This window comes from Rhodamnia argentea, chromosome 11 (genome assembly GCF_020921035.1).
Source record: "Rhodamnia argentea isolate NSW1041297 chromosome 11, ASM2092103v1, whole genome shotgun sequence".
In the NCBI taxonomy this organism is placed as follows: domain Eukaryota; kingdom Viridiplantae; phylum Streptophyta; class Magnoliopsida; order Myrtales; family Myrtaceae; genus Rhodamnia; species Rhodamnia argentea.
Window position 1 is genome coordinate 4,916,392 of NC_063160.1, and position 27,003 is coordinate 4,943,394.

The window sequence follows — 27,003 nt, forward strand, 5'->3', positions numbered from 1 at the left end:
ACAGGCAAGTTCCGCTCAATCAATCTAATCCCTAGTCGCCATCCTATTCTGCATTTCAAACAGTGGAATATACCATTGCGTTGTTATACATAGGTGGAAATAAAAGGAAAAATAATAATAATAATAAAAGTTCTGAACCTATTATAATTGTGTAAATTCAATCATAAATCTCTTTTTGTTTCAATTCAAAGCTAAATCTTTTGCATTTGTGCCAATTCAACTCATTCGGTCATTTTGGCCTGAATTTGTTGAGGTGGATGTCGGTCGGTGCTAACGTGATCAATTTTTAATAATATGTTTCGAACTGGACAAAGCCGGCGAGGAAGAGGTTAGCCTTGTTGTTCGCTCGCTTTGCGATGAGGAAAATTTTTCACTGAAATTCGTTCTTCGATTTTTATTAAGAAGGTTATGTGGTTCAATTCTCGAGGAGGTCTGATGAAGAATAGATCACAAAGAGAAGGTGTGGATATGGTTTTGAAATAGATGAATTGAAAGTGGACTTGAAATCAACAAAGGTCTAAGCTAAGTTACAATACTCCTAAGAAAGCAGTACATGACTAGGAAATAAACTTCGCTGTTGGAATTGAAAGTGCAAGAAACTTAAGTGTGGTAAAAGTTAAATTGCAGAGGAAATTGAGTGTTTTTTTTATGTCTGTTGATCTATCTTATCTTTCTTTCTTCTAGATATTTGTATCTCCTTTCGCCCCGTAGCTACTAAGTCAATTATCTTTGTGTTTTCAAATCTTTAATCTTGGCGCCTTCTATAACTACCCCTTTCTGCCCATGTTTTTCATTGCTTTTGTCCGCCAAAACTTGATCTTTAACTACCACAATGACTTTGAATTTGAATCTTTTTTAATAACCTACCATGATTTGTTCGTGCCCGTTGCTTTCGTTTTCTGCTTGTAACTTCCCATTGACGTGGCTAACTTAGCTGTTCCATGGCACTCTTTATGCCTACAGCCCTCTATTGTTGGCTTTATGCAAGATTCGGTATGTTTCCGAATCTTGCCAAATTGCAAGATTCACAGCCTTATTCCCCCACTTCTCGAATATGGGGTTTAGCCCTCTTGTCATTTTCAGTATGTTGTAGTCAACTTACCAAACTTCGAGAAGTGGTTTCTCACTCCCGATTTACTGGCTTCGGGACATGGTAACATTGACACCCCTTCGGTATGTGTGCTTGTTTTCATTTTTGGTGTCAACAAATACCCTCCTTTAAAAAAATTAAAAGAGTTTTAATTCTTTTAAATGCCAATGATGAAGAGTTACTTACTTTTCATTTTAGTCATTGTTTGGTTGTCTCGTTTCATACGCTTGCCTTTTCGACCCTTTTCACATTAGCCTATATACATACAAATGTCCCCACGCAATCAGGCTTCTCACATTCAGAGTAACTTTTTGAGACTCATCGTCTTCGTCGCTCTCTTGCCCTTTCGTATTCTCGATTCTCCGCAACCTTAGTCTGTCCAACCACCATGGCTCCCAAGGCTCAAGCTTCTCTTTTTTCCGCGTCTGATGCCCTAGACCGATACCATCTGTTCAGGGATTCCGACGATTACAACGATTGCCACCCGTTTTCAGTGTTGAACACTCATGAGGACTATTATGTCCTTGGCCCCGCGGTCTACAATCACTTTTTGTTCTCGAAAGCTTCTCCAGTCTTTTTCCACGTCACCAAAGTGAGGTACTTCCAATTCATGACTCGTCTATCCTGGCTTACAACTGGCATTCTCGCCCCTCTCGTCTTAGGGCTTTTTCTAAGTTTGTGCTCGATTTTTATCAATGGTACCTTCGTCTTCTTCTTTCTAAGGGTTCTCTCTGGGACAAACTTTTAATTCATGACGCCTTGCGTCTTTGCTGTTTTGAATACCATCTTAACCCTTAGTTAATCTGTGTCTTATCCTATTTCTGGTCTTCTTCCGCCAACTGCTTTTTCTTCCCTTTTTCTCCCGTGTCGGTAACTTTACTCGATATTTATTGTTTAACTAGCCTTAGCTCCCTAGGTGCAGACCCAGCCACTTTGTCCTCAAATGATTGCTCGGGACTTCGCAAGTTGTCTGATCCTGAATTGGCCCACAAAGCCTTTTTGAACAAGTATTTTAGGAGAGGAGGTGAAGTTACCGATGAAGAACATGTCGCCTTTCTTTTATATTGGTTGCGTAGATTCTTCTTCTGCCACCTTATTGTCCGATTTTCCGATGATTTTCTCGGCATAGCCTTTGCTTTAGCTTCGGGAACTCAAATAGCTTTAGGAAAACTAACTTTGGCCCTCTTCTACCGAGGCCTAGCCCATGCTGCTTCCTCCATTATTTCGGATCAAATCGGTGGAATCTTTGGTGGTCTCCTTTGGATTCTCCAAGCTTGGGCTGCCTTTTATTTTCCTTCTTGATTTTCTCGAGATCAAATTACTCAGCCCCTTCTATTTCAGCCCCGAATAATCCTGTCTGCCAAGCTTTGTCTAAAAAGCTAGTCCCTGTCTCAGATGGGCCTTCTTCACATTTTCGATACTTTATTTCTCAACTCTTTTCTACAAAAGAAGAACAATTTCGCTTTTCTCATTTCTTTTCTCTTTGTAGGCCTCGTTTCCTCCCTTTTGTAACAATAAGAGTGACTTCTGGCAGACAGTCTTGACTTCCATTGATCTTCCTATTAGGTTATCTTCTAAGGGGAGATTCACTACTGGGTTTGAAATTTATTCCCCCAATATTGTGCTAGACAATTTGAGTAGTCCAAGGAGTTCCTATCCCAGCTTTTTATACCTTCTCTTTCTCCTCCGTCGGTAAAGTCATCTGTAAAATAGGTGACAAACAAGCCTTTGAGGAATTAAACAAACTTGTTCGGGACTTCTACCAACAGTTCCGAGTTCGTAGCTCTTCCTAATCGCGCCTCAGCAAAGTTTTCCTATTGGTGGCAAAAAGAATATCGCCCCGAAGTCTTCTCGGAGAGCTTGGATGTCATCCTCTTGAAGATAAGGGACAGAATTCCTCCCACGCCTCCTAAAGTGGTCGAAGATGAAGTTGCACCTCCTGCTAAACCAAGGAAGCCAATTAAAGGTTAACATGCCTTCCTTCTTCTAATAGATGTCTTCATTCAACATTTGGTTTGATCTCTAACTGTCTGCTTCTATAGTGAGCAAGAAGAGAAAAAAAATTTAGTCGCCTGCTCCAGTGAAGGTGTCGAAAAAGCCAGCAATTAAGAGGGCCTCTGTTCGAACCTCAGAGCCATCTCATAAGAGTTCTCCATCGAGAAGCCCTTCACCGGGGGATCACCTCCCAGTCCTCCTCTTAATACCATGATGAAGTCACGCACACCAAAAGGTAACTTTTATATTTTGCCCCTTACGGCCATAAATGTGCTTGCTGATACTAACCTGTATATATATATATAACCTAGGGACTCTCAAGACTTACAAATCAACGGCGGCATTGCTCGTTTCATCCCCTACCAAGGTTTCCCCTGCTACAGCAAATGCTCCCGATCCTGTACTAGTAATTCCTGCTCCTTTAACAAGGGCTCATACTGAGTCAACGCAGTTCCTGCCTTCGGGACTTAAGGGAAACGAGCCAGTTGATGATCTATCTCCTCCTCCAACTAAAGACATACCTTCTACTCCTCTAGTCGGTAAGTCATATTTCTGCCTTATTCCCTTTTAATTTTCCTCAACTGCCACTTAACACGTATACTTATGCTCGTGGGTACAGATGAGCCTTTGTCAGCATCAAAGAGGCTCTTAATTCCTGCCAAGGACCCTCTCGAAAGGCCTGTCGACTGTTGTTCCACCATTGGTTCCTTCTCAACCACCTCATTCAGTTCCTCAAGAAACTCCAGCCAGTTCATCTGCTCCTCATATTGCGCAAAATATCCTACCTTTATCAGACTAGAGAGAGCTGATTTAGAAAGGATTTTACTTGCTGATTCAACTGGTCCATTCACTGCCGATCAACCCTCTGAGTCAGCTTCATCTTCTTTGGACCCAGAATCACTTGCTGCTGTACCCAAACATATAGTCAGAGCCAAATGGAGAGAATTCCTTAATCTATTAGAGCCTGGCTATGGGAAACTGATTGTGGATTCAAAGAGAGAGAGCCGAGCAAAAGCTCTCTTTCAGGAGGTGTGCTCTAGCAATCCTTCCTTTATGTTGTCTGCTGAATTCCAGGAAGCTAGTGACACCTTTGCCATCAACTTCGTGGATGCAGTAGACATCATCAGAGTTAACACTCATTGTCTTCCACATGTATTCCTTGACGATCAGCAAGTGTTAGCTATTCAAGATGAACTGACCAAGAAGCGCAAAGATGCTCACCTATTTTACAACCATAATAAAGTTTAAGAGTGCGAGCTTCAATTCCTGGCAAAGAGGAAGGAGGAATTTGAGGTAGACCTGAAGATGGTGCAAGCCAGGATTGATGAGCACGAAGCAAAGAGGAACAATCTTTGTCTCTCAGTTTGGCAGAAGCACAAGAAATGTAGAGAACTACAGAAGGACCTTGACACTCGGCAACTAATGGTTGAGATCCATCAGCAACAGAGATAGGAGATCATGGAGCAAAACTTTAATTTAGAATTTGAATTGTGCTCCTTTGTAACCTAAGCCAAAACTTTATTAGCTAAGTGGAAATGAAAATCTATTTTTCATTCAAGTGTCTCATTTCTCTATTATACCGAACTTTATTTCTGCCTTCTCCTGACTTGTCTAACTTACAAAGGCTAACAAACGTCCTGATGATAAGGCTTTCCCGACGTCATGCTCTACCGAATTTGACTAAACAATCTCCCTTTTTAAATTCTCCTCGTAGCAAACTTGGTGACTTTACCAATAACCGTCCTCTCCCCACGCATAAAGCCACGTCTTTCCACTTTATCCCACTTCTTCTGGAACAAACTCAAACACGATGTGGGACTGGTGCCATCCATTGCGTGCATTATATCTCCCATCTTTGATAACTTCTAATCACTATTTCATATTCACCATTCTGGCCATCCTGATCTTTCTCGATTGCTATTAATTTTCTTTTTCACAATGTCTTCGTATGGCTCTTCATCTCGCTGGCCTTGTCCTCGGAGAACTCGTTTTATTCAAAGCGATAATGCTTTTTATTGAACACTGACCTCTATTTATCCAGCGCCTAACCTCTTTTACCTCATGCAGAGCTGTCTTCGTTTAGTCAAACTCCCAATGACAATTGCTCTTTGTGGGAACAATTGTATGTGCTACTCTCACATGGGTACCACTCCTTGCTGGTGAATCCTGAGTACGGGCTAGAAGTGACTAACCTGACAGATATCCTCAAATCCAAACTGTTTCTATCCGCTAATTCTTATTTTTTGGATTTGGTATGGGAGTTGTGTTCTCTCTTTCCTTCTAGCCCAAATGAATTTAGGCACAATGTGGAAGAAATCTGGAGTCTTAAACCTTCATTTGTTGAGAATAAAATCCTTAAATCCCAAATTATGGAGGAATCTTCACTATTATGCGCCTTGAGGGAAGAATATGCCTGGGCTGAGGATGCTTGTATTCAATCAAAGTATGAAGCTAACATGGCGTATAGCCTTTTCAATTTCCTTTCCAATATTATCGTGGGAGGAAGCCGAGCAAGGCTGCTAGAAGAAGACATAAATTGCGCCGAGATCTTGATCAAACATTCATCAAGCCGACACCGTCAGATAGTTCAGGATGCCAAGGAAATATCTGAAGTTCGTCAAGTCCATTCATGCCGTCTTGCATCTTAAGGAGTGCCAAATTGAGCTTCAGCATGACCTTCAGCCACATTCTAGTCTTGTAACAAAGAACTCTTAACTCGTCAAAGATTTGAGTACTTTTGTAACCAAGATTGGAGTGTATTTTGTAATTTAATTTCCTTGTGTTTCTTAGACTGATAGATGATATTTCTTCAAGAATCTTTCATTGATAGAATGTGATAGCTCCTTTTCATTAATATTTATCAGCCTGTATGCATTTCCACTAAATGCTTTGGTAACTAAATAAGGTCCTTCCCAATTTGATGACTACTTGCCGAATTCTCTATCTTGGTAATTGAATGGCAGCATTGCTTTCCATACTAAATCACTGATAACAAACTGCTTGGTTTTGACTTTCCTGTTAAAGGCTCAAGCTACCCTCTTCTTTTGCGCAATTAATTGGTCCAAAGCAACTGTACGGATTTGATCCACCTCGTCCAAGTTGATGTGCATCCAATCCCTGTAATCCTCAAGCAACATTTCACTCAGCAATTGTACTCTTAAGGAATGCACAGTGATCTCCATCAGTAATACTACTTCTTGTCCATACGTGAGCATATAAGGACTGACACCAGTGCTTGATCTTCGTGAGGTTCCGTACGCCCATAATACTATTGATAGTAAAACAACCCATTCTCTAGGGTTCTCCTCCAAGTGCTTCTTGATCAAACCTATCATTACTTTGTTGGTAGCTTCAGCTTGTCTATTTGCTTGCAAATAATAAGGCGTGAAATGCATCATCTTAATCCCTCTTGATCAAGCAAACTCCAAAACCTCACTTCCGGTAAAAACTATTCCTTTATCTACAGTGATTGACTCGGGCAAGCCAAAATGGTGGATAATGTTCTCCTCAATGAACTTAATCATTGTCTTCTAACTAACATTCTTATACGAAACTGCCTCTACCCATTTTGTAAAGTAATCCATAGCCAGAAGGATAAACTATGTTTATGAGAAGAAGGTGGATAAATCTTGCCTATTATATCCATCACTCATCCCGTGAACGGCCATGACTTTATAATAGAATGGAGTTTAGCAGCTAGTACATGTTGCGGTGGTCCATGTTTTTGACATGAGTGATATGCCTTGGCATAATCAATACAATCATGCATCATCGTTGGCCAAAAATATCCATATCTCTTCAATAACCATCTCATCTTAATTCCAGCTTGATGCGCTCCACATATGCCTTCGTGTGCTTCTGCCATGACCAACTTTACATCATCTTCACCTAAACATCGCAACAGCAATCCATCTAAAGACTTTCGATACAATTCTTCTCCTACTATCATGTACTTTTGAGCTTGTCTCCTCATCTTTTGGTCTCTTCAATAATGATTCTTCAAGAATTTCGTGATAGGTTGTCTCCAATCTTTTTCTTGGATCACTTCACTAACTGCTATCAGTATCTCTCTATACTCAATGGAAGGTACAGAAAGTATAATGGTGGTTGCCATGCTCACTAACTCTCGTGATAATTTATAACCTGAAGCCATCTGTGCTAACCCATTGGCTTCATGATTTGTTTTTCTTTTGATAGGAACTATGTCATTGTCTTTAAACTAATCTAATTGCATCTTGGTTAAATAATAATAGCCAATCAAATTTTCATTCGAGCATTGATATTCTCCTTTTACCTACTTAACCACCAACTGTGCAATGCCAAATATCTTGACGAACTGTGCTCTCAAGTCAATCAATATTCCTAAACCTATTATCGTTGCCTCATATTCAGCTTGATTGTTAGAGCATTCAAAATCTAACTTACAACACACCTTATTTGTTCTCCCGTAGGGGAGATTAGCACTAAACCTGCTCCAATTGAACTATTGGTATAAGACCCAGCAAAATACATGGTCCATGGTACAACCTGACCGAGATATTTTTCATTTTCTTCAATTTGTAAACATGAATATTCGGTAAGAAAATCGGCAATAGCCTAACCTTTGATTGCTTTCATTGGCACGTATACCAAATCGAATTCAGATAAGATAAATACCCATTTGGCTATACGTCCTTTTATAACAGGCCATGACAACATATATTTTATTACATCAATCTTACCGAGCACATGAACAATAGTTGGCAACAAATAATGTCTTAACTTTATACAAAAAAAGTACAAAGATAGACATAATTTTTCAGGTAGATGATAATTAAATTAAAAAAATGAAGAGACCCGCCCTATCATAAAGCTAGAAAGGCCATTTCTTCGGGTTTTTTTCCAATTTAATTTTTTTTTAAAATATTTACGAAATTATTTTTTAAAAAAAGTATTTACCAATTTGGGCCTCGCTCAGCAGTTGTGTTGCCGAGCGAGGCCCGCTCGGCAACCCAACCGCCGAGCAGGCCCCGGTGGGCCCAGCCCCAGCCGCCGAGCGAGGCTTCTTTTTTTTTTTAATTTCATTTTTTTAAGTGTTTTAATTATTTATATTTATAATATTTAGTTTATTTCGTGTTTTTTTTAACATGTTTATATTTATTTTATTTATAATTTTTTTCTTGTGAAGCTTATCTTTATAACATAATTAGCAATAATTAATGTAAAAATTTATTAATATCTATAATTAATAAATAATGTTGTAATTATGTAATTAATTTAAAATATTCATAAAATAAAATTAGTAAGATAAATAAAAAAAATGAGATTTTCATGATATATTCATCTATTGGATGATAGAAATCCAATCAGAAGGCGAAACGCCGATGTGTCAAGAACCGGCGGATCGGGTCGACGACATCGGATCCGGCTCAAATTCGATCGGTTGAAGCGAAACGGCATCCTAATCAATATTCACCGCCGTTGGTGGTAACGAACGATGGATTTTTGCGATTCGAGATCGTCTAGATGGGTTTTCCTATTTTTTTTAGTATTTTCGAGAAACCGCAGCAAAAGAGTTAAAACGAGTAAAAAAAGGGCAAAACTTTGCAGTAGATTTGTCTTGAAAAATTACGTGAAATAAAAAAAAAATTCGTCTCAAACGGACGCCCGAGCGATGAGATATGCTCTTCCAAAGTTTTGCCCTTTCTTTACTCGTTTCTACTCTTTCGCTGTGGTTTTTAATCTTTCCATGCGGTTTTTTAACTCTTTTGCTGCAATTTCCCATCTATCTATTACTGTGGTTTCCAACATATTCCTGGGGCTATATTACATTATATCACAACATTATTTATTAATTATATATCTTAATAAATATTTACATTAATTATTGCTAATAATGTTATAAATATAAGTTTCACAAGAAAAAAAATTATAAATAAAATAAATATTCTAAGTATCAATAATTTTAAAAAATACGAAATTAAATATAAAAAAAAAAGGAATCGGGCCGGATTTGCGCGTTGCTCGGCAGTGGGCCAGCCCCTTGCTCGGCAGGCCCACTGCCGAGCGGGCCTCGCTCAGCAATTCAACCGCCGAGCGAGGCCCAAATCAGTAAATATTTATTTTTAAAAAATAATTTTGTAAATATTTATTTTTAAAAAATTATTTTGGAAAAAAACCCCATTTCTTCTAAATGCTCGGTGCGGCGCTTGCGTCCACGTTTACAGGAGTCGTTTTCATCGAGAAAACTTCAGAAGATAGTCGACGATCATGTCTGAGAATCATGGCATAGAACGAGAATTATTTATTATGGACTGCATTATCCCATGATTAAAAGATTGTTTCTAGTTGGTCGTCGGCACCAGGTGTCCATGGAGATGGAGGAAAAGCGAGGCAAAAAGAGACTTTGGCAGATAAACCGTGCAGCGTTATGCTTAAGACGAAGTAAACAAGTAATGCGTTTCACACAATCAATAAAGAAAGTGCGCAAATCAAAGAATCAAATCATGCACATAAATCGCATCAAATTAGCATGGCTTTCCTAATAAAGCCCTATTGGCTTAGAAAACATCCAATCAAGATTCAAATAAAACGTGGAGCGTTCTGCTTAAGGTGAAGTAAACAAATAATGCGTTTCACACTTGTAAACCAGAAGCAGGATTGATTGCGTTTGCAACCCCAGATCCTCGGTCCCAGAAAGATACGGCGTTATACTTTATTGTCCACATCTGATTTTTTAAATAATATGAGCCCAAAGTTAGGGTGATTTAGGGTTTGTCTGGCATTTTTTATGTTAATGTTCATAAGGTATCTATGCGGAGAATAACAAAAAAAAAAGTCATAATTTTATTGCAATGCCAATTCAATCCATCCGTTGTTGACAAAAATGCCAGTCATTTTATGCGGTGTGATCAGCACTTATAAAAATAATTTTTTATCATATATTAATATTCTTTTGAAATTTTTATCTTTTTTAAAATTTTCCTGTTTTTGCTCTTTCTTTCCTTTTCTTTCCTTTTCTTTTCTTTTCTTTTCTTTTTTTCGTTCCCTTGCTCCTCAAGTTGGTCACTAGACCTTGACGATTGGCCAAAGACGACGGTCGGCAAGGGCGAGCGTCAACCTAGCCGTCGCCGGGCAAGGTCGGCGTCACTAGGTGCCGGGTGAGGCTCGCCCTCGCCGGCCACCGGCGAGGTGGACCTCACTAGCCTGGCAATGGTCGGCCTTGCCCACCCCCGGCAAGGCACAACATCGACGTCGGCCGCGGGAATCTCACCATGTAGGATGATCGGCGTCTATGTCACGTAGGACGATCGAATGAACTAAAACATTATTTACATCGATGTCGGTCGTGCCATGTACGATGACTGGCATTTATGCCGGTGATTTCTAGCATGTAGGATGATTGGCATCTATGTCACGTAGAACGATCAAATGAACTAAAACATTATTTACGTCGATGTCGGTAGTGCCATGTAAGATGGCTGGCATTTATGCCAGTGATTTCTAGCATGTAGGATGATTAGCGTCTATGTCACGTAGGACGATCAAATGAACTAAAACATTATTTATGTCGATGTCGGTCGTGCCATGTAAGATGGCTGGCATTTATGCCAGTGATTTCTAACAGAATAGACTGAATTGATGCAATTGCAAAATGCTTAAGACTCAATTAGAAAAATAGAAAAAATTTAGGACTAGTTGGCATAATTGCAATAGATATTTGTGTTTACATCATTATTTATCCTGCATTTTGATCTTTTAACTGGTGTTGTTCGGTAGAAAATAATACTTCGTAACTGGTGGTCCATTATCCCATATAGAGTTCTTCCATAGATGTACGACTTGTTTAAGTGACAGTGACAACAATTCCTCTGAAGTGATGATCGACAAGATTGTCTCTTTTATTTGACGAGCTTTCGAGCTTACCTTGAGCGTTGAATCAATATGGAATCAAATGGACATTAATCCCTAGTTTCACTTCCTTCATTCCAAGGTTTTCATACCTCATTAATCCTCACTAAGGTTGCATTTCACTAGATCACCCAACCTCACAAGTCGGAATATTTACCCCTCATTACTATTCTCATTGAAGAAAAAAAAAACCGCGAAATGCACAACCATAGTCCAACAACTTAGGTGCACGGGTTGCAAATGCACCTAGTGGATGCCATAATGCCGACGTTTCACTCAACACAACCATGAAAACGATGATATACAACAACATTTAATATATAGTAGTCACATTTATTGAGCAAGTACGTATGGAAGAACAAATTCAACGCAACAGTTCGATTTAATTGACATGGGTAAAAGACTAAAGTTGGTTCTATGGTTAAAATACGTGCAAAAGGTATAGGTCGTTGGAGAAATGTGATTCTGCACTCTATTCCACTTCTATTAGCGAGTACATCATCGTCGGAATACGTTTGTTAAGAAGCGTATCCGACATTCCTTGACGGCCATGACAATCTGCCATCAAATGCAACAAAAAATATATCAATCCTGTAGTTTGCATCAATAACTTTTATGATTCATTATGGAATAAAGAGTAACACGGAAAGTGAATTGTATCCATCTGAAAAACCAGTTTCTTTTCTCAAGATCTGTCCGCTATCCACCTTCAGTTTTTTGCACATCCAAATGATGCTCTGTTTGCAAAGCTTAATTGGAGGAGGATACGTTCAGGCATGTCATCTTAGTTTCGGCAGAATACTCCACAGAGGAACCAACTAGAAATACTGATCAGTGGGGAAACTATTGAGTCCAACATTGGACTCAATTACAAGAAAACAAGAGATAGTTACCCTATAAATGCCATAACTTTTGTATGACGCTCACTTAAAAGTCATAATTTTTTTCGATTATGTGTGTGCCATAACATATATATGGTGCTTCTTGAGTTTCATAACTTTTCAATCGATTAATTGAGTGCTATACAATATTTTGATCACTTAATTGTCATAATTTTTCAAAAGCATTAACTATAAGTACTATGCCATATTGAATTTCCAGCACGTAGGTGAAAGTTTTTAAAAACTTTCGGTACTTAAATGATTGATTGAAAGTTATGGCACTCAAATGAATATTTTAAAGAAGTTGTAATACTCAAATAGTTGAAATAAAAGTTAATGGCACTCAAATGAGCATCGAAGGAAAATTATGAAACTTATAATGTGCTTATTCCTAAAAAAACATATTTATTCTAAAATCTCTTTTCGCCTCCTTTCTCTTCCCTTTTAAGATAATATCTTTTATTAGTGGGATGGTACGTTTGTCCTTTTCTGTTTGCTTATGCCAAGTGGCAACTGTCCACGCACCTTGATAGTCGCCTCAGTCGATATTTTTAAGGATTGGCATTTTCGGGCAGACTTGACTTGTGCCGCTCTGTGAGGGCTAAAGTTCATTATAAGTACCAAAACATATGTACGGCGCTCACTTTAGTGTCAAAATTTTCAAAACTATTATTTAAGTGCCAACTTTTTTTAAAAACGATCAATTTAGTGCCAACTCCGATTTGAGCTGACGTGGCTAGCCGGAAATCCGACGTGGCCTATTTTTTATTAATATTTGAGTTGACATGGATTGTCGGAGTTGGTACTAAAGTGTGTTTTTCAAAAAATTTGACATTTAAATGATTGTTTTTTTAAAAAAGTTAACACTTAAGTGATCATTTTGAAAGTTTTGGTACTGAAGTGATCGTTTTTCAAAAAATTGGCATTTAAGTGATCGTTTTGAAAGTTTTGGTACTAAAGTGAGCGCTGTACACAAGTTTTAGCATTTGTAATGTACTTAAGCCCTTTGTGGAGGTTATACTCGGGACAGAGTGCACACGCTGCATCATCCGAACAAGAAAATTGGACATAAGTATTGGATTATCGCATCAAAATGCATACAATAATACCCATCTTCAATTCATGTGCCAATCAGAAGATGCAAGGATATTTTAATCCGCTTTCTCAATTGTCGGGTATCCTATATGTCGAGAGAAGCCAACCAAATTGCGAATTGGGTAGCCAAAAATTATATAAAAAAAAATGTATTACCTTAAGATTGGGTGTCTTCTCCCTTTTATGCTCTTTGGAATTTATTTTGTGCTAAAGTCCACCTCTCAAGCTCTTTCGCTTTGAGTTAGTTTTCAATGAAAAGTTTATTAAGACAAATATATACATCCATGTTTGATACGGTGTCGGCCATTTCGCGGACAATATGATTTACAAACAAACCCCCCCGCCCCCAAACCCCAAACCCCCACAACTGTCGGGTGGTGGATGGGCCACATCCGGGCGACCATATGGAACTACCCAGACGAGTGAAATTCTCATGCTATTTGTTGGTTTGATTAGAGAAAGCAGCCAAAAAAAAGAACAATTTGGTCCTTACAATATTGTAGGGCTGCCAATCTACTCTCTCCATTTTACTGTTCGATGCAAGTTGTAAGAAGTATTTACCAGATTTCACGATTGCTGAAATTTATCATAAAAATTTTATGCTCGTTGTGTCGGCACTCGCGGCAAGATGGGTATAGGAAGGAAGAAGGAAAACTACAACGAATAAATAGATAAAAGAAAGATTCTAAATCATCATCACGCTAGCGATATATGTGTGCAGTCATTAAGCGATCCTTTAACGAAAATTCTGAACTTTAAAAGATGTACAGGGAAAAATGGTGTGATACGCCTCAATCGCGTCCACCATGTTCCCCATTTTATGACTTAAACGCCATCGCTTTAATGGAGATTTTTATGTGACAACCAGCCATTTCAGCAAATCCTTCCCATGTGTTCTCTCTTTTCTTTTCTTGCTTCTCCGATTCTTGAGTCGATCCGTTTGTAAATCATGTCATCTGTTGAGATTTTGCCTGATCAGATTTTCAAGGCAGCTTTTTTACTGGGCGAGGGCCACCAATGGAGGTCGCCCGATGCTGGGAAGGCCAGCCTGGGCAAGGCTAGGTGAGGGCGGCCCAACGCCGGCTAGGGTGTTGAGGCTGACAATGGCCAGGGGAGGGGAGAAAAAAAGAAAACCAAAAAAGAAAAGGAAAAGGGAAATAAAAAAGAAAAGAGAAAAAGAGAAAAAGAGAAAAACGAAACAAAATTCAAAAAATTAAAGGATAAAAATGCTCTTCGACTAGGCCCTTCTTTGAAATAAGGAGGGTTTTTCAGACCCTTATTTAAGAAAATAAAAACACTTCAAGCCTAAAACTTGTTAATTTGGTGCAATCAAGACTTCGTCCATCTTGGCTAACGAAAAATACTAGTGTTGCTTTCTTTATCCTACAGAGTGTTGACCTTGCTAAAACATGAACCCCGTGGTTTTTGTATTTATTTTTTGTTTAATTTTAAAAATTGGCCTTTTTATTCTTTTAATCTAATTTTACTAAGATTTTGGTTTGAAAAATTAGGAATATAACCAAAACAATATTCATGGAAATTAATAAAAATGCCACCTCAACAATTAATTTTTAAAATTTTAAAACATCACCATAACCGGACCAACGAACTAGCCAAGATTTCTTAATTTGTTTATTTTTTTTTATTTTGAATCGGACCCTAATCAGTAAATTATTTTTTTTCATTTAATGTTTGGAAAGTCTTACTTGTAGGGAATAGAATAAATAAAAAAAGAAGAAGAAATCGCCGATTCCATGATTGACCCCGGAATTGGACCACTGGAACCGACCCTACCAGGTCCGATTCCACGGTGGAAACCGACCCACCTAAAAATCGATCATCCCTAATATTATGGAAGTTGCACCCAAAAAAGATGGAAAGGATCTTTTCTAAATTTCTCCCTTTCTTTCCCTTTTAATTTTCGGTTAAAATCCTAGTACGTTTTCTGTTCAGCCAAATCCCCTTAACCTTTGCTTATTGTTCTTCCCCTTTTTTTTTTTTAAAAAAAAAAAGTAATCTCGGTCAAACCATCTCTTTCCTTTTTCATTGTTGGCCTACATTGCCCTGGCCTCTTACCTTATTTTGTTTTGTCCTCCTCCCAATTTGGAGTATTCCCTGTATTTGTACACATGCCATTTTGGGTAAGGTAAGAGAAAGAGAGAGGGGGGCCAGGATCTTCCTGGTGGGCTAAGTATTAGAAATGAAAATGAGTACATTCAGGGCTGGATCACTCGCCGACCGATTCAAAAGTAATACACGACATTTCCTGGTGAGTTTATTCTTAAACAAAAATCTCCGTAACTTGTAAATGCGGAAGAGCGCAGTAAATAATAAGAATGCAAGACTATGCGCCACTGACATTTTTTTTTTTTTTGTTTAGGGGTCAAATTCTGTCATTGTGGGCGATTCGATCTTTTATGCGATGCAGAGAAGCGTTAGGCGAAAGTTATGTGTCAACAAGTGTTTTAAACGTTCGAATGACATTATTTTCCATTTGTCGATCTCGCCATTGTTTTCACTTTTTAAGTTGCAAAACAAATCATTGCACGGAATGTGCATTCAGTGTAGTGCTTATCAGATTGGTTGACATTCGCTTTTGAAAATTTATTCCCGCAGAACAAATAAAGGAAGCTGTTTTGAATGGGGTTGCCCTGGAAGATGGCAAAAGGGAAGACTTCAACAAAATTAAGCAGGTGTGAAGCGTTTTATGAATCCATCAAATAAATTGAATGTGAGTTGGTGGCAGTGATAAAGCAAAGTGTCTTTTTGGTGTCTTAAAAATAATGTTTGGGAAAATTGTCCAAAACCTCTTAAACATGTTGTATCTTTACTAATTCAATCATAAACATTCTAATTTTGTCAATTGAGTCGTATTAGCCGGAAATCGCAGTGGACTTTGCCCGTCGGACATGGTACGGTCGACGTTGATGTGGATAATTTTTAATCACATTTTAATAAGTTTTTCAATTCTCTATTAATTTATTATTTTTTCTTTCTTTTTCTTTCTCCATTTTCTTTTCTCAACAGCGGCGAGGGTCGCAATGCCTTGCCCGGATCTAGGCAAGATCGCCTCATCCGCGGTCGGTGAGGCATCATGATCCTGGCTAGCTACTGAGAAAAGAAAAACAGAGAAAAAAAGAAAAAGAAAGAAAAAATAAAATAAATCAGTACAATTTTAAAAAATTATTAAAATGTTATCAAAAATTATCCATGTCAGCATCAATTGTGCCACGTAAAATAGTCGTCATCCGCGTTAGAAATGTTTTGCCAGAATTGGCCGGATGGACTCAATTGGCAAAATGTGAAAATGTTTACGACTCAATTGACAAAATTAAAAAGTTCAAGACTGATTTGGCAAAAGTGCAATAAATTTTGGACTTTTTAGACAATTTTCCCTATAATGTCCTATTTGGTTGGCTTATGAGCATGGGCATACACACACAGAGCATGGATTTCATGAAGTCTCACAACTAGGAGCTGAATATGCAACAGCAATCCAAAGGCGCATACCAAACGGAAAGTAAGTTCCCACTCACAACCCATGTAACAAGCTACACCAAGTAAGAAGTGTAGAACAATTAGCTCATAAGGACCATCATTGTATAACCATTCATCAACAAATGCCGCTTCCCATATTCGGTAAAAATGCAAGCCTATAGCTCCAAAAGTGGGAATAATGGCACCAAAGATAATATTATTTACTCACCCATGGGTAGCTCATTGGTTAAGGCATACTTGAGATTGTGTGGTTAGGCACACTGATCTCAAGTTCAATTCCCCAATTGAGCACCTGTGATTTAAGTGGGGGGTCATGACGGTGGGTTGTTGTGCTAGTCTCCCCCAAAGAATAGTCGAAGTGTGTGCAAATTGGCCCGGACACCTCGGTTATAAAAAAAAAGAAAGATAATATTATTTCCATAAAGTAGAGATCCAGAAACGAGTTCACGAATACCATCACTAGATCCCAATCTAGTCGGTGAAGGCACATTAGGCCATTTTCAGGAAAGGAAAAAACAAAGAAAATAAACAAAAAGAAAAGAAAAGAAAAATTCAAAAAAAAATTTAAAATTTTAAAAAATAAAAAATATTGAAATATTATTAATAATTATTCATATCACCACTAGCCGTGCCACGTCGTCCACGTCAGAAATTTCTGATCAAAGTTAGCCAGGTGGATTCAATTGGCAAAATGGGAAAGGTCTAGGATTCAATTGAAAAAATTAAAAGGTTTAGGACTGAATTGGCAAAAGTGCAATAGGTTTATGACTTTTTTAAAAAAATTCCCAAAGAATTGCATCGCAAGATCCCAAAGCAAAGAATTGCCATTTTTCGATTAATCATCAACTCTATTGAAAAGAAAGAATTACAACATGTATAGGTTTCCTAAAAGTTCTTCCAGTTGAAATAGGAACCTCTAAAGAAGGCATAATTGAAGTAGGAAACATATTTTTCTCCTTAAAATGAAAAATGCATACTTTGTATAAGCCTAATAGATAACTTTACTAATTCATTTAAAGGCGCCACAGAGATGCGAAAACATGTTTAGAGTAGATGGATGATAAATAACTTTAATTAAACTTGAAGAGTTCAAGTTGAAATGTCCATCTTGGTCGATGTCTTTTCGTCAATAATTTTTCTTTATGGCATACATATTTTGAACAACTGTCATCTTGCATGATTTTGCTGGCTGTATTAATAACATGTGCAAAACTTCTTAGTATATCTTCTTATCCCTGCTCTCCTGGAATAATTTGCCTTCAATTTTTTTTTTTTTTTTGGTAAGGTAAGAATGTACATAACTTTTCAAAGCGCCATTTACAAGGAAGAGACCGAACCCAAAAACCTCATACCCATTAGTACACAAGGGCATGTCTTAATGGGTGCAAAGGTGTAGCAGTCTACCAAGATACACAAACTGAAAGCGTGTATACCAAAGAAGCCAAAGAGACGGCTAAGTAGAATGGCCAAAACAGCGGCCAACCAAGACAAAGACTACCTAACTGGCCATACAAGCGGTGAGAGAGGTAACCGAACCGCCAAGACAGCAGCCAAAAACACAAGGAATATACACTAAATAGCATCAGGGCAGTCTTCAAAGATTGAGGATGGGAGCCCCCAATTTGCCTTCAATTCATCTGTACGGAAACTGAAATTTGCTGTGACTCATCAAATGGAATAGCACATAATGTGTGAGATGATGAAGGCGCTTTTGCTGTAATATGCAGGAATGATCTGTCAATTATTAGTTGTTCAAAGTTCTGGTGTCTTAGCAATCGAAATAGCTAAAATTTTGAAAATGTGCTATTAATATCATCACATAAGCCTTACAGTGGCATTGACTGTGTTATGATTTTCCCATAAGCCTTGCAGTGGCATTGACTGTGTTAAGATTACTCCTTATGTGGAAGGAAATATTAGATTGGATTCATAAATTTTATCATTTACCTACACAACCACCGCCTTTTAACTACTTAGTTGATTACAGAAACTTGAAAAATTATCTAAAAAGTTTGATGAGAATGTCTTGGATGCCACAAAAAAATTTGAAAAATTGATTACGGATAAGAAGGATATTGAAGAATTGCCGGCTACAGCTCTTGGTTTGGCTGCACAAACTGCGGTGTCTAAGGTAATATACAATACATTCTATCTTGTTGTGTTATTTTATTATATTGTCTTCAACACTTTTTGTCCAAGAGCCTATTTGATGTTTATTGCTTTATCTTTTTTCTGTCACATTTAAGGGGCATGAAAATGCCACTCCAGAAGATGGACCCTGGGTGATCACCCTAGATGCTCCAACCTATAACTCTGTCATGCGACATGCTCGAAATAGAGGCTTACGCGAGGAAATCTACCGTGCTTATGTTAGTCGGGCCTCTATTGGAGATATGAAAAACACTTTAATTATTGATCAAATCTTGAAGCTTAGAATGGAAAGAGCTAAGCTTCTGGATTATACTAATTATGCTGAGGTATGGTTTTTAAGGCTATTTATGAATTCTTCAAGTTCATGTTTCATCTTTTTATAAAGTTTGAATGGACAAGTGTGAAGCTCGTTTGACATAATTTTTAGTCATCTTTAAGGGGATAACTTTCAAATTAATCACTAATTATGAACCGGCTCCAACTGTTTTTGGTTGTTGTGAGGATCTTATGATTTACAAGGGAAAGGAGGAAAGTTTATGGTAGACAAAATGCTTGTTGGCATATTCTGAAGTGTTTTGGAGTGTGCAACCTTCTGGATTTACATTTTGATGCAAAACCCAGCATGAACTAGTTTTGTTATTTTGTTATTTTCTATATTTAATGTTGGCAAAACAAATTCATTAGTGTGCTTCTGCAAGTCTCTTTTCTCCATTCTCCTGGAATCATCCTGGAGAAGAATCTATTTGCATGGATGAACAACTCACTAGATAGTGCTATATCTTCACATATTAAGGCAAGATTTTCATCAGGTTAGCATGGCTACGAAAATGGCTACCATTGATAAAGCGGAAGAGCTCCTAGAAAAACTTAGGAGTGCTTCATCGGATGCTGCAGTTCGAGGCATGATCTACACGAATTTTCCTAGTACATGAAAGCCTAGTCAGTGCATAAACTTTAACAGCATCCCATATATGCTGTTAGGCTTCTTGCCAATTTTATGAACATTATGATTTGACCCTGATTTACGCATGTGAATATGTACATGGAGTCACTATTTGCAATTTCCAGGGAGAACTACGCCCATATTTCTCTTTGCCAAAAGTAATGGAGGGCCTTTTCAACCTTGCAAGCACACTTTTTGGAATTGAGATTGAGGCTGCTGATGGACTAGCACCGGTAAAATAGTCCAATGGTGTGCCTCTGCCTTTTCTGTGCTACTAGTACATGCATTCTGAACAAATGCTTGCATTTATCCTTCAGGTCTGGAACCATGACTTTAGATTCTACCGAGTAAAAGATTCTTCAGGAAATGCAATTGCATACTTCTACTTTGATCCCCATTCTTGACCGTCTGAAAAAAAGGGGAGGTGCATGGTTGGATGAGGTTGTTGGTCGCAGCCGTGTGCTGTCTCGAGATGGAGCAAGTGGAAGATTACCAATTGCTCACATGGTGTGCAATCAAACACCACCTGTGGGGGAAAAGCCAAGTCTTATGACGTTCCGAGAGGTCAATTTCCAACTCCTTTCCTCAGTTTATTGACTTCTTTTCTGCTATTCAAGTCTGAAATACTAGACAGAGGGAGGGTAGCTAGTGCAGCCACAAGCTAATGCAAGTCGTTGGGAATGAAATATTGTCACCAAAAGCAAAACTAGTAGAAGAGGGTCTTTTTAGTCTGGTCTCCACGAGTCTTAGTTTAAATATATTGGTACCGTCTCAACAATACTAGTTTAAAAGTTCTACCATTATGAAGACATCTATCTTTATTCCACACTGCTACGAGCGGGACTGCTGGAGCAATCAATATATAAGTCCAATAACACTTGTTAGCAAAGAGAAGATTGGTTTCTGGGAGACCATTAATGATGTAAATGCTAAGCTATATTTGCTTGAGAATTTCGTGATGTCAATCTATTCTTTGATTGTGATTTCAGGGAATCCTAGTACTTCCAATATTTTCCTGTGTATGATTCCTAATGACCCGCACTTTTATCCTCTTATATCCGTGGTGGTTCACCAAAGCATATCTCTAATATCATTTGTTAATTTTGGGTTCAATGTGCAAGTGTATCTATGTGTGGGATGTATTTGGCAAAGGAGAATATGGAGACAAGGTGAGAGAACTTTGAGGCTATTAGCCGATGGGAATATGTTAGTAATTAAATAAAATTCATTAATGTTGTCGATCTTAGTGGACAAGTTGTCGGTTCAGAAAAGTTGTCGTTGTCAATTCATGGTTGTCGATCAGCTTGTCAATGTCTGTTCAACTTCCAAAACTGGTGCAAGCTTGCATCTAGAGATGGATCTATTGTTTGACATTCAAGTTTTACCTGCTCCCATGCTAAAATTGAGAAGAGGCCACTTTTGTAACATAGCCATTCTTGTGCACCAACAATTCTAACCTCTACAGGAAGTTATCTCTGTCTCTTAGATGAATGATGAGATTTGTGAGCTTAAGCTCACTGTAGCGGTTACTTGTCCTCCATGAAACATCATCATTCTCTAAGTGGTATCTGCCATTTGACCACGTCTATGAGTTGCTGAAATGGGCAGGTTCAAACTGTTTTTCATGAGTTCGATCACGCACATCATCACATGCGAACCAAACAGGATGAAAGCCTCGTTGCTGGCACTAAAGGAATAGAGGGGGATGCTAAGGAATTGCCCTCTCAGTTTATGGAGAACTGGTGTTACCACAGGTAATTTTGTCTTGAACAGAGCTATAGAACAAATTGATGTGCAATCACGGTAGGATGTTTTTGCACTTCACAAATACATAAAGAGGTTATGTATACAGTGTCGATGACAGCAGATGATTGCTTCACGGGGCATTATGTGATGTTTGGATTGTATTACCTTTGTACTGTCTCTGCATCTACAGTGAGGAACTGAGAACATTGCCTTCTTTGTATTGTGGATAACGTTAGATGATTACATAGAGATTCATTCTTCTAGTATAACTTCACTTTTTCCTGGCAGGTTCACAGTTCTTGATTTGTGCTCAATAGATGACTATGGATATTTATGCTCTTGATTTGTAGATAGGTGGAAAAAGGAACCGGACCGGAAAATAATGCTGACTTATGTGATGTATACCTTAACTATGTATGAAAGGAGAGTTCTCAAGCTTGCACCACAGGGAGAGTAGACAATACTTAATCATTCTTCCTCTTCAATATATAGCCATTTCATTATATTTCATCATTACCTTTTTAACATCCATACCCTTATTATTATTATTATTATTATTATTATTATATCATTTAGACCTTTTGATTCTTAAATTTCTTGAGAATAACACAAATAATATATGAACTATGGTCCAATGTGCAATATTGACTCTCAACTTTTAATTTTTTCGATGTGTTTAATGAACCTTAGCCTAATATGTAATGTTATCCGCGAACTTCTCATTTATTCCATGCGGTCCTATGAAAGTGCCTCTCCCCACCCCACCCACCCCCGCGCCGACGACACGCGCGTGCTTGCCGATGCTATGTATGAGGCCATGAATGAAGGCAACCAGGGAAAGTCATTATACTATCCTTGAACCGCAGGGATACATTGATGGGAATTGCAAAGCACTATGAAACTGGTGGGAGTCTCCCTGAATATGTATACAGCAAGCTCCTGGCAGCTAAGACTTTTCATGCGGCCTTCTTAAGCCTTCGCCAGGTTACTTCACAGTAACTAAATACGAAATGACTCGTTGTTCTTCTCACTTTCGTGACACCTTTTAAAGTTAGGACTGCTTCAAATAGTTTGCAAAGAGAAGAAAGCTATTCTAGGAGGCATTGCCCTGCCCGTGGTGGAACTGCCTCACCTATACTTTGTCCTCATGGTGCTACATTTATTAAGAGCCGATTGCTGCACCTCTTGTTTATTGAGGTTCCACCTATGTCTGTCCTGTTTGTGGCCATCCAATACACAAGTTTCAAATGACGAAACGAAAAGGAGAGGACCCCATTTCTCATCAGTTCATGTCCGTGTGACAGTGAGGCTAGGTTGCTGTTTTACTGTACATACTTTGAAAGATGCAGATCAAATTACTTTTCCGGAGATCTTGGATCATTGGTAGAAAGAACGTTAGCAAAGTAAAATAAAATTATTGGGAAATCTTGAAACTGTAAAAGGTTAAAAAATTGCTCCCTCTTCAGAAATCATACTAATGTAGATTTAGGAATAACTTTGTTATTACTGTCTTTGTCTACGAAAATTCTCAGATAAGGTATGCAAGTGTAGATCTGCAGCTTCATACAAAATATGTTCCAGTTGGATCAGAATCGATATAAGATGTGGATAGAAGGGTTTGTGAAAAAACCCAGGTGATCGCTCCACTTCCTGAGGATTGAATCCTTTGCAGTTTCCAGCATATATTTTCAGGTTTGTTTCCCTGCGCATCAAAATGGTTCTTTGAGAGTATATATCTTAATCTTACACAGCTGCGAATCTGTTGCTTTTCACTTTTGTTCAGCTAGATACGGTGCAGGTTATTACAGTTACAAGGTATATGATGTTCTTCTATGTTGGTTATGCCAGTTTTTCTTTTTTTTTTCAGGTCCTTTATGATTAATTTCTATTAGATGATGAAACAATTTCTTTGAATATAATAAGCCCCTTTTCCTTGTAGTGGCTATCAGTTTTGAGTATTGGTTTACCATGTTCGTGCTTGAGATTGATTTATTTCCATGATGTGTGTGTTTCTAATCGTGGATGTATTGGTTTTCAGTGGGCAAAGGTGCTATCTGCAAATGCTTTCTCTGCATTTGAGGATGCAGATTTAAATGACATCAAGGTATGTCCAAGAAGTTGTGCACATATTTGAAATAAAAACAATGCTGCTTTGAAAGCTCCTAGGTCCTTGTGTTTGCCATCAATGTTAGGTTTGTACGTGTGTACAGTAGTGAGAGTAATAAACATGCGAGATTTCTTTTTCTTCCCCTTGTGGATTAGTGGCCACTAATCCCGGTAAATGTCTGAGCAAAGAATGGAATCCTGACCAAAATTGATTGGTCTGCATACTGTGTATGCCTAAAAACGTATGTCCATTGCTCTCTAATGACTGGAAACGGCAGGCAGACCCCAGACTTGTGAGATTGGGTACTTGCACTCTTGCCAATACTGCAGCACAACAATGCCTTGGTATTCTTTCCATGAATTGCTAGGCCCCAAATCCTATTTGCATACCCTTTCAGCCTCGATGCATGGCTTGTACCATTCTTCCAGTACAATGGCAAGCAATTGTGTTCCCTTTTGTATGCATTAGCATGGCCTTGTCACTCCCGAAATTTAGCGAAATCGATTGTTCTCCATTAGGTCGAACATGGAGGAAGTGAGCAATTGATGAGGAACCTCATTAGATGCTTTACTTCTACAGGTTTTGAGTCTGAGGTCCCTGTTGCAACAGCAATATCTCCAACACAGGTTTCTCTGTTATTAGTGTCTGATTTTTCCCCCGTGTTATCTAAAAGCCCACAATGAGGGATAGGTGCCCCTTCATATTTGTCGAAGCCTTGCTTGTTTCGTTTCTTTTCTCTAGTGCGAGATGCAAAGCTCCAAGAACTAAACCGGTTCAGTATTTTTCTTCGTGTTCGGTTCTTTTGCCAGTTCTTAGGTAGAAATTTATAGACCTAAAACTTGACACGATACGTCCAGCATCTTGTCCTGTCGCCCAACAACTTTTCAGAAAGGATTGCGCGGGGGCAATCTTGTTGCTTTGTCTAATGCTATCAATTATGATCCCCTTCTCCAATATTGCTTTTAGTGTCCGAATTAGTTGTTGGTTTTTATCATGATCTGCTGAGCGTGGTTGACAGGCTGTTAAAGAAACAGGGCAAAGGTAGAGACTGTTCTTGCTCTTGGAGGTGGAAAAGCTCCATTACAGGTTCGGAAGTAGTGATTTTGTATCACCTACTCTTATAATATGCAGTTCTCATGGTCATTGTTCAATGTTATACATTCTCTCTATTTAGCTTTCTCCTCTATTTGACTACTCTCACTAGTTGTTACTTTAGCCTTTACTGTGCCAACATTGCTATACCAGGTTTTCATTGAATTTCGAGGACATGAGCCTTCACCTGACGCATTACTGAGGCATAGCAGCCTTTTGCCAGTTGCAGCATAATGCCATCCTAATGGGCTATTGAGAATGTTCCAGAATCCACAATTAAGATCAGCTTGTGCATGAGGGTCGCAGGCGAATGCTATCTCTAGTTTTTAGTTAAGGTGGTCGCATGAAAACAATGCAGAACTCGTTATAGATAGCAGGAGGACTTAACATCGTAGTGGTTGTTGATAAAATGAGCTGTACTTCTGAGTTTGAATACATAGTAGCGATTGACATTCTACGATTCGTCATGCGGTTCTCTTAATCTGTGAAACAATGGAAGCAGCACCGGTAGAAGTAGTGGTAGGAGAATCCAAATAGCCAACCCAATCAACCTTGAAGTTCCAGTCACCAACCCCAGCTTGATACCTAGTGAAGCTGCAATACCGTAGCCCAGACTTGAGCAGAGACAGCTCAGATAGGACATACTAGAAACAAGTGATTCCCATCCTCCAAAGCTGAGTTGTACAGACAGCAAGCAAGAGAAACGCGCAAGTTCGACTTAATCAATCTATCTTTAGTCACTAACCTATCGTGCATTGCAAAACATGTAATAAACCAAAGCCTTGGTACACATGGGCCAAACCAAACAATGATAGAACCTCTAGCACAACCAGCTTGTTTCTCAGGAGCATTGCACGGATAAGATCAGCTTGTACACGGGGGTTGCATGCTCATGCTATCTTTCTAGTTTTATGGGTGGCCACATGAGAACGGTGATGAAATGATTGTACACAGCAGAAAGCACTAAAATCGTCGCGGTTGTTCCGAAAAGGATCTTTACTTTGAGTTTGTTGGAATATATTGACTTTGATGATATAACTTTGATCAGTTTGTAAAGTTGAGTATAGATAGGTTATAGTTTTTTTTTTTTTTTTTATCAAGTCAGATTCCACTGGCAACAAGGAAGCAGGAAGAGCAATCTCGTTACAGCTCAAGAATGACAAAGCCAAAAGGCCCTAATAACAGCATAAAAGGCCTATATCTGTCTAATGAAACTTGCTGAGCAACTTTAGGACTTTTATCCAGTCGACTTTGTACAGTTCTCTTAATTTGGGACAATAATGGAAGCAGCACTAATGGAAGTAGCAGTAGGAGAATGCAAATCACCATTCCTAGCATGCCGAGTAAAGCAAATGAAAGCGAGCATTCCAAGAGAGTCCGGACAATAGTTCGTGGCAGATATTTACCACTGAACTAAGCCACAACCTTCGACCAAAAAAGAAAAAAACTAACCCACAACCCAATCGACTTCGGACATCCAGTCACCAATCCATCTTGATACCTGTTGACGCTGCAATACCATAGCCCGGACTCGAACAGAGACATAACTTACTAAAATCGAGCGACTCCTATCCTCCAAAGCTGAACTGCACAGACAACAAATAGGAGAAACAGGTAAGTTCCACTTAATCAATCTATTGTGCATTGCAAACCATGTAAGAAACCAAGGCTTTGATGTACATGGGTTCAAACAAACAAGTTAACGCCAAGGCACTCTCAATCCTTTAACTTTTAAAGCACACCATGCACTCCCAACCGGGAAGCATCCAAAAGTAGTCAACTTCCAAAGTACCCTATCAGCAACAGAAGAATTTGGCTGTTTCATACCGACTTGAATCTGCGCTTAAGCCTCTAACCTAGCAGGAGGCCAAAACCAAATCCCATAATATAAACGCAAAGCAGTATCATGGATAATTATACAGGTGAGCATGGGTCCAGGATAGAACCGCGAACTAGACCGGACCGGCGATAGGAATTGTTCAGGTTTTGAGTCCATGGTTACCTAGTCCAGTTGCCAGTATCTTTTTTTTATTTATTTATGGATTGTTGCTATTGGCAAATGCGGATTTATGTTGTTGCGTATTCACTTTTATTTTGCTTAACTAAAAATAAAACAGAAAAAAAAAAAAAAAAAAAAAGAAGAAGAAGTTGGCCAGTTACCGAATAGACTGTGGTATCGATTGATAGGGTAGGTTCTAGATTAAAAAAAAATTGAGGAACTGGTTCCGATTGAAACTTAAGACCTACCCTGAAATCGCTCGCCCTAGACAATTACACTTGTGAAATGGTTGAGCAGAGGGCCAAAGCGGGTGCCATGCATCATGCCACAAGATAGGTAGACCGTACATCTTCCGTCTCCAATAACATGCTTAAAGGAAAGGCCTAGCATCATTCACTTCTAAGCTAGCCACCACCACCACTACTACGACTATCATTATCGTTATCATCATTATCATATCGTTATTATTACAAACACCGTTAAAAATATTTCAAATTAATCCCTGGTTTTGTCTTC

The 27,003-nt window shown here is 38.6% G+C and overlaps 1 pseudogene; it reads left to right on the forward strand.

Annotated features, from left to right (window-relative positions):
• Positions 1 to 13,900: 13,900 nt before the first annotated feature.
• Positions 13,901 to 24,722, forward strand: LOC115739376 (annotated as a pseudogene).
• The last annotated feature ends 2,281 nt before the right edge of the window (positions 24,723 to 27,003 follow it).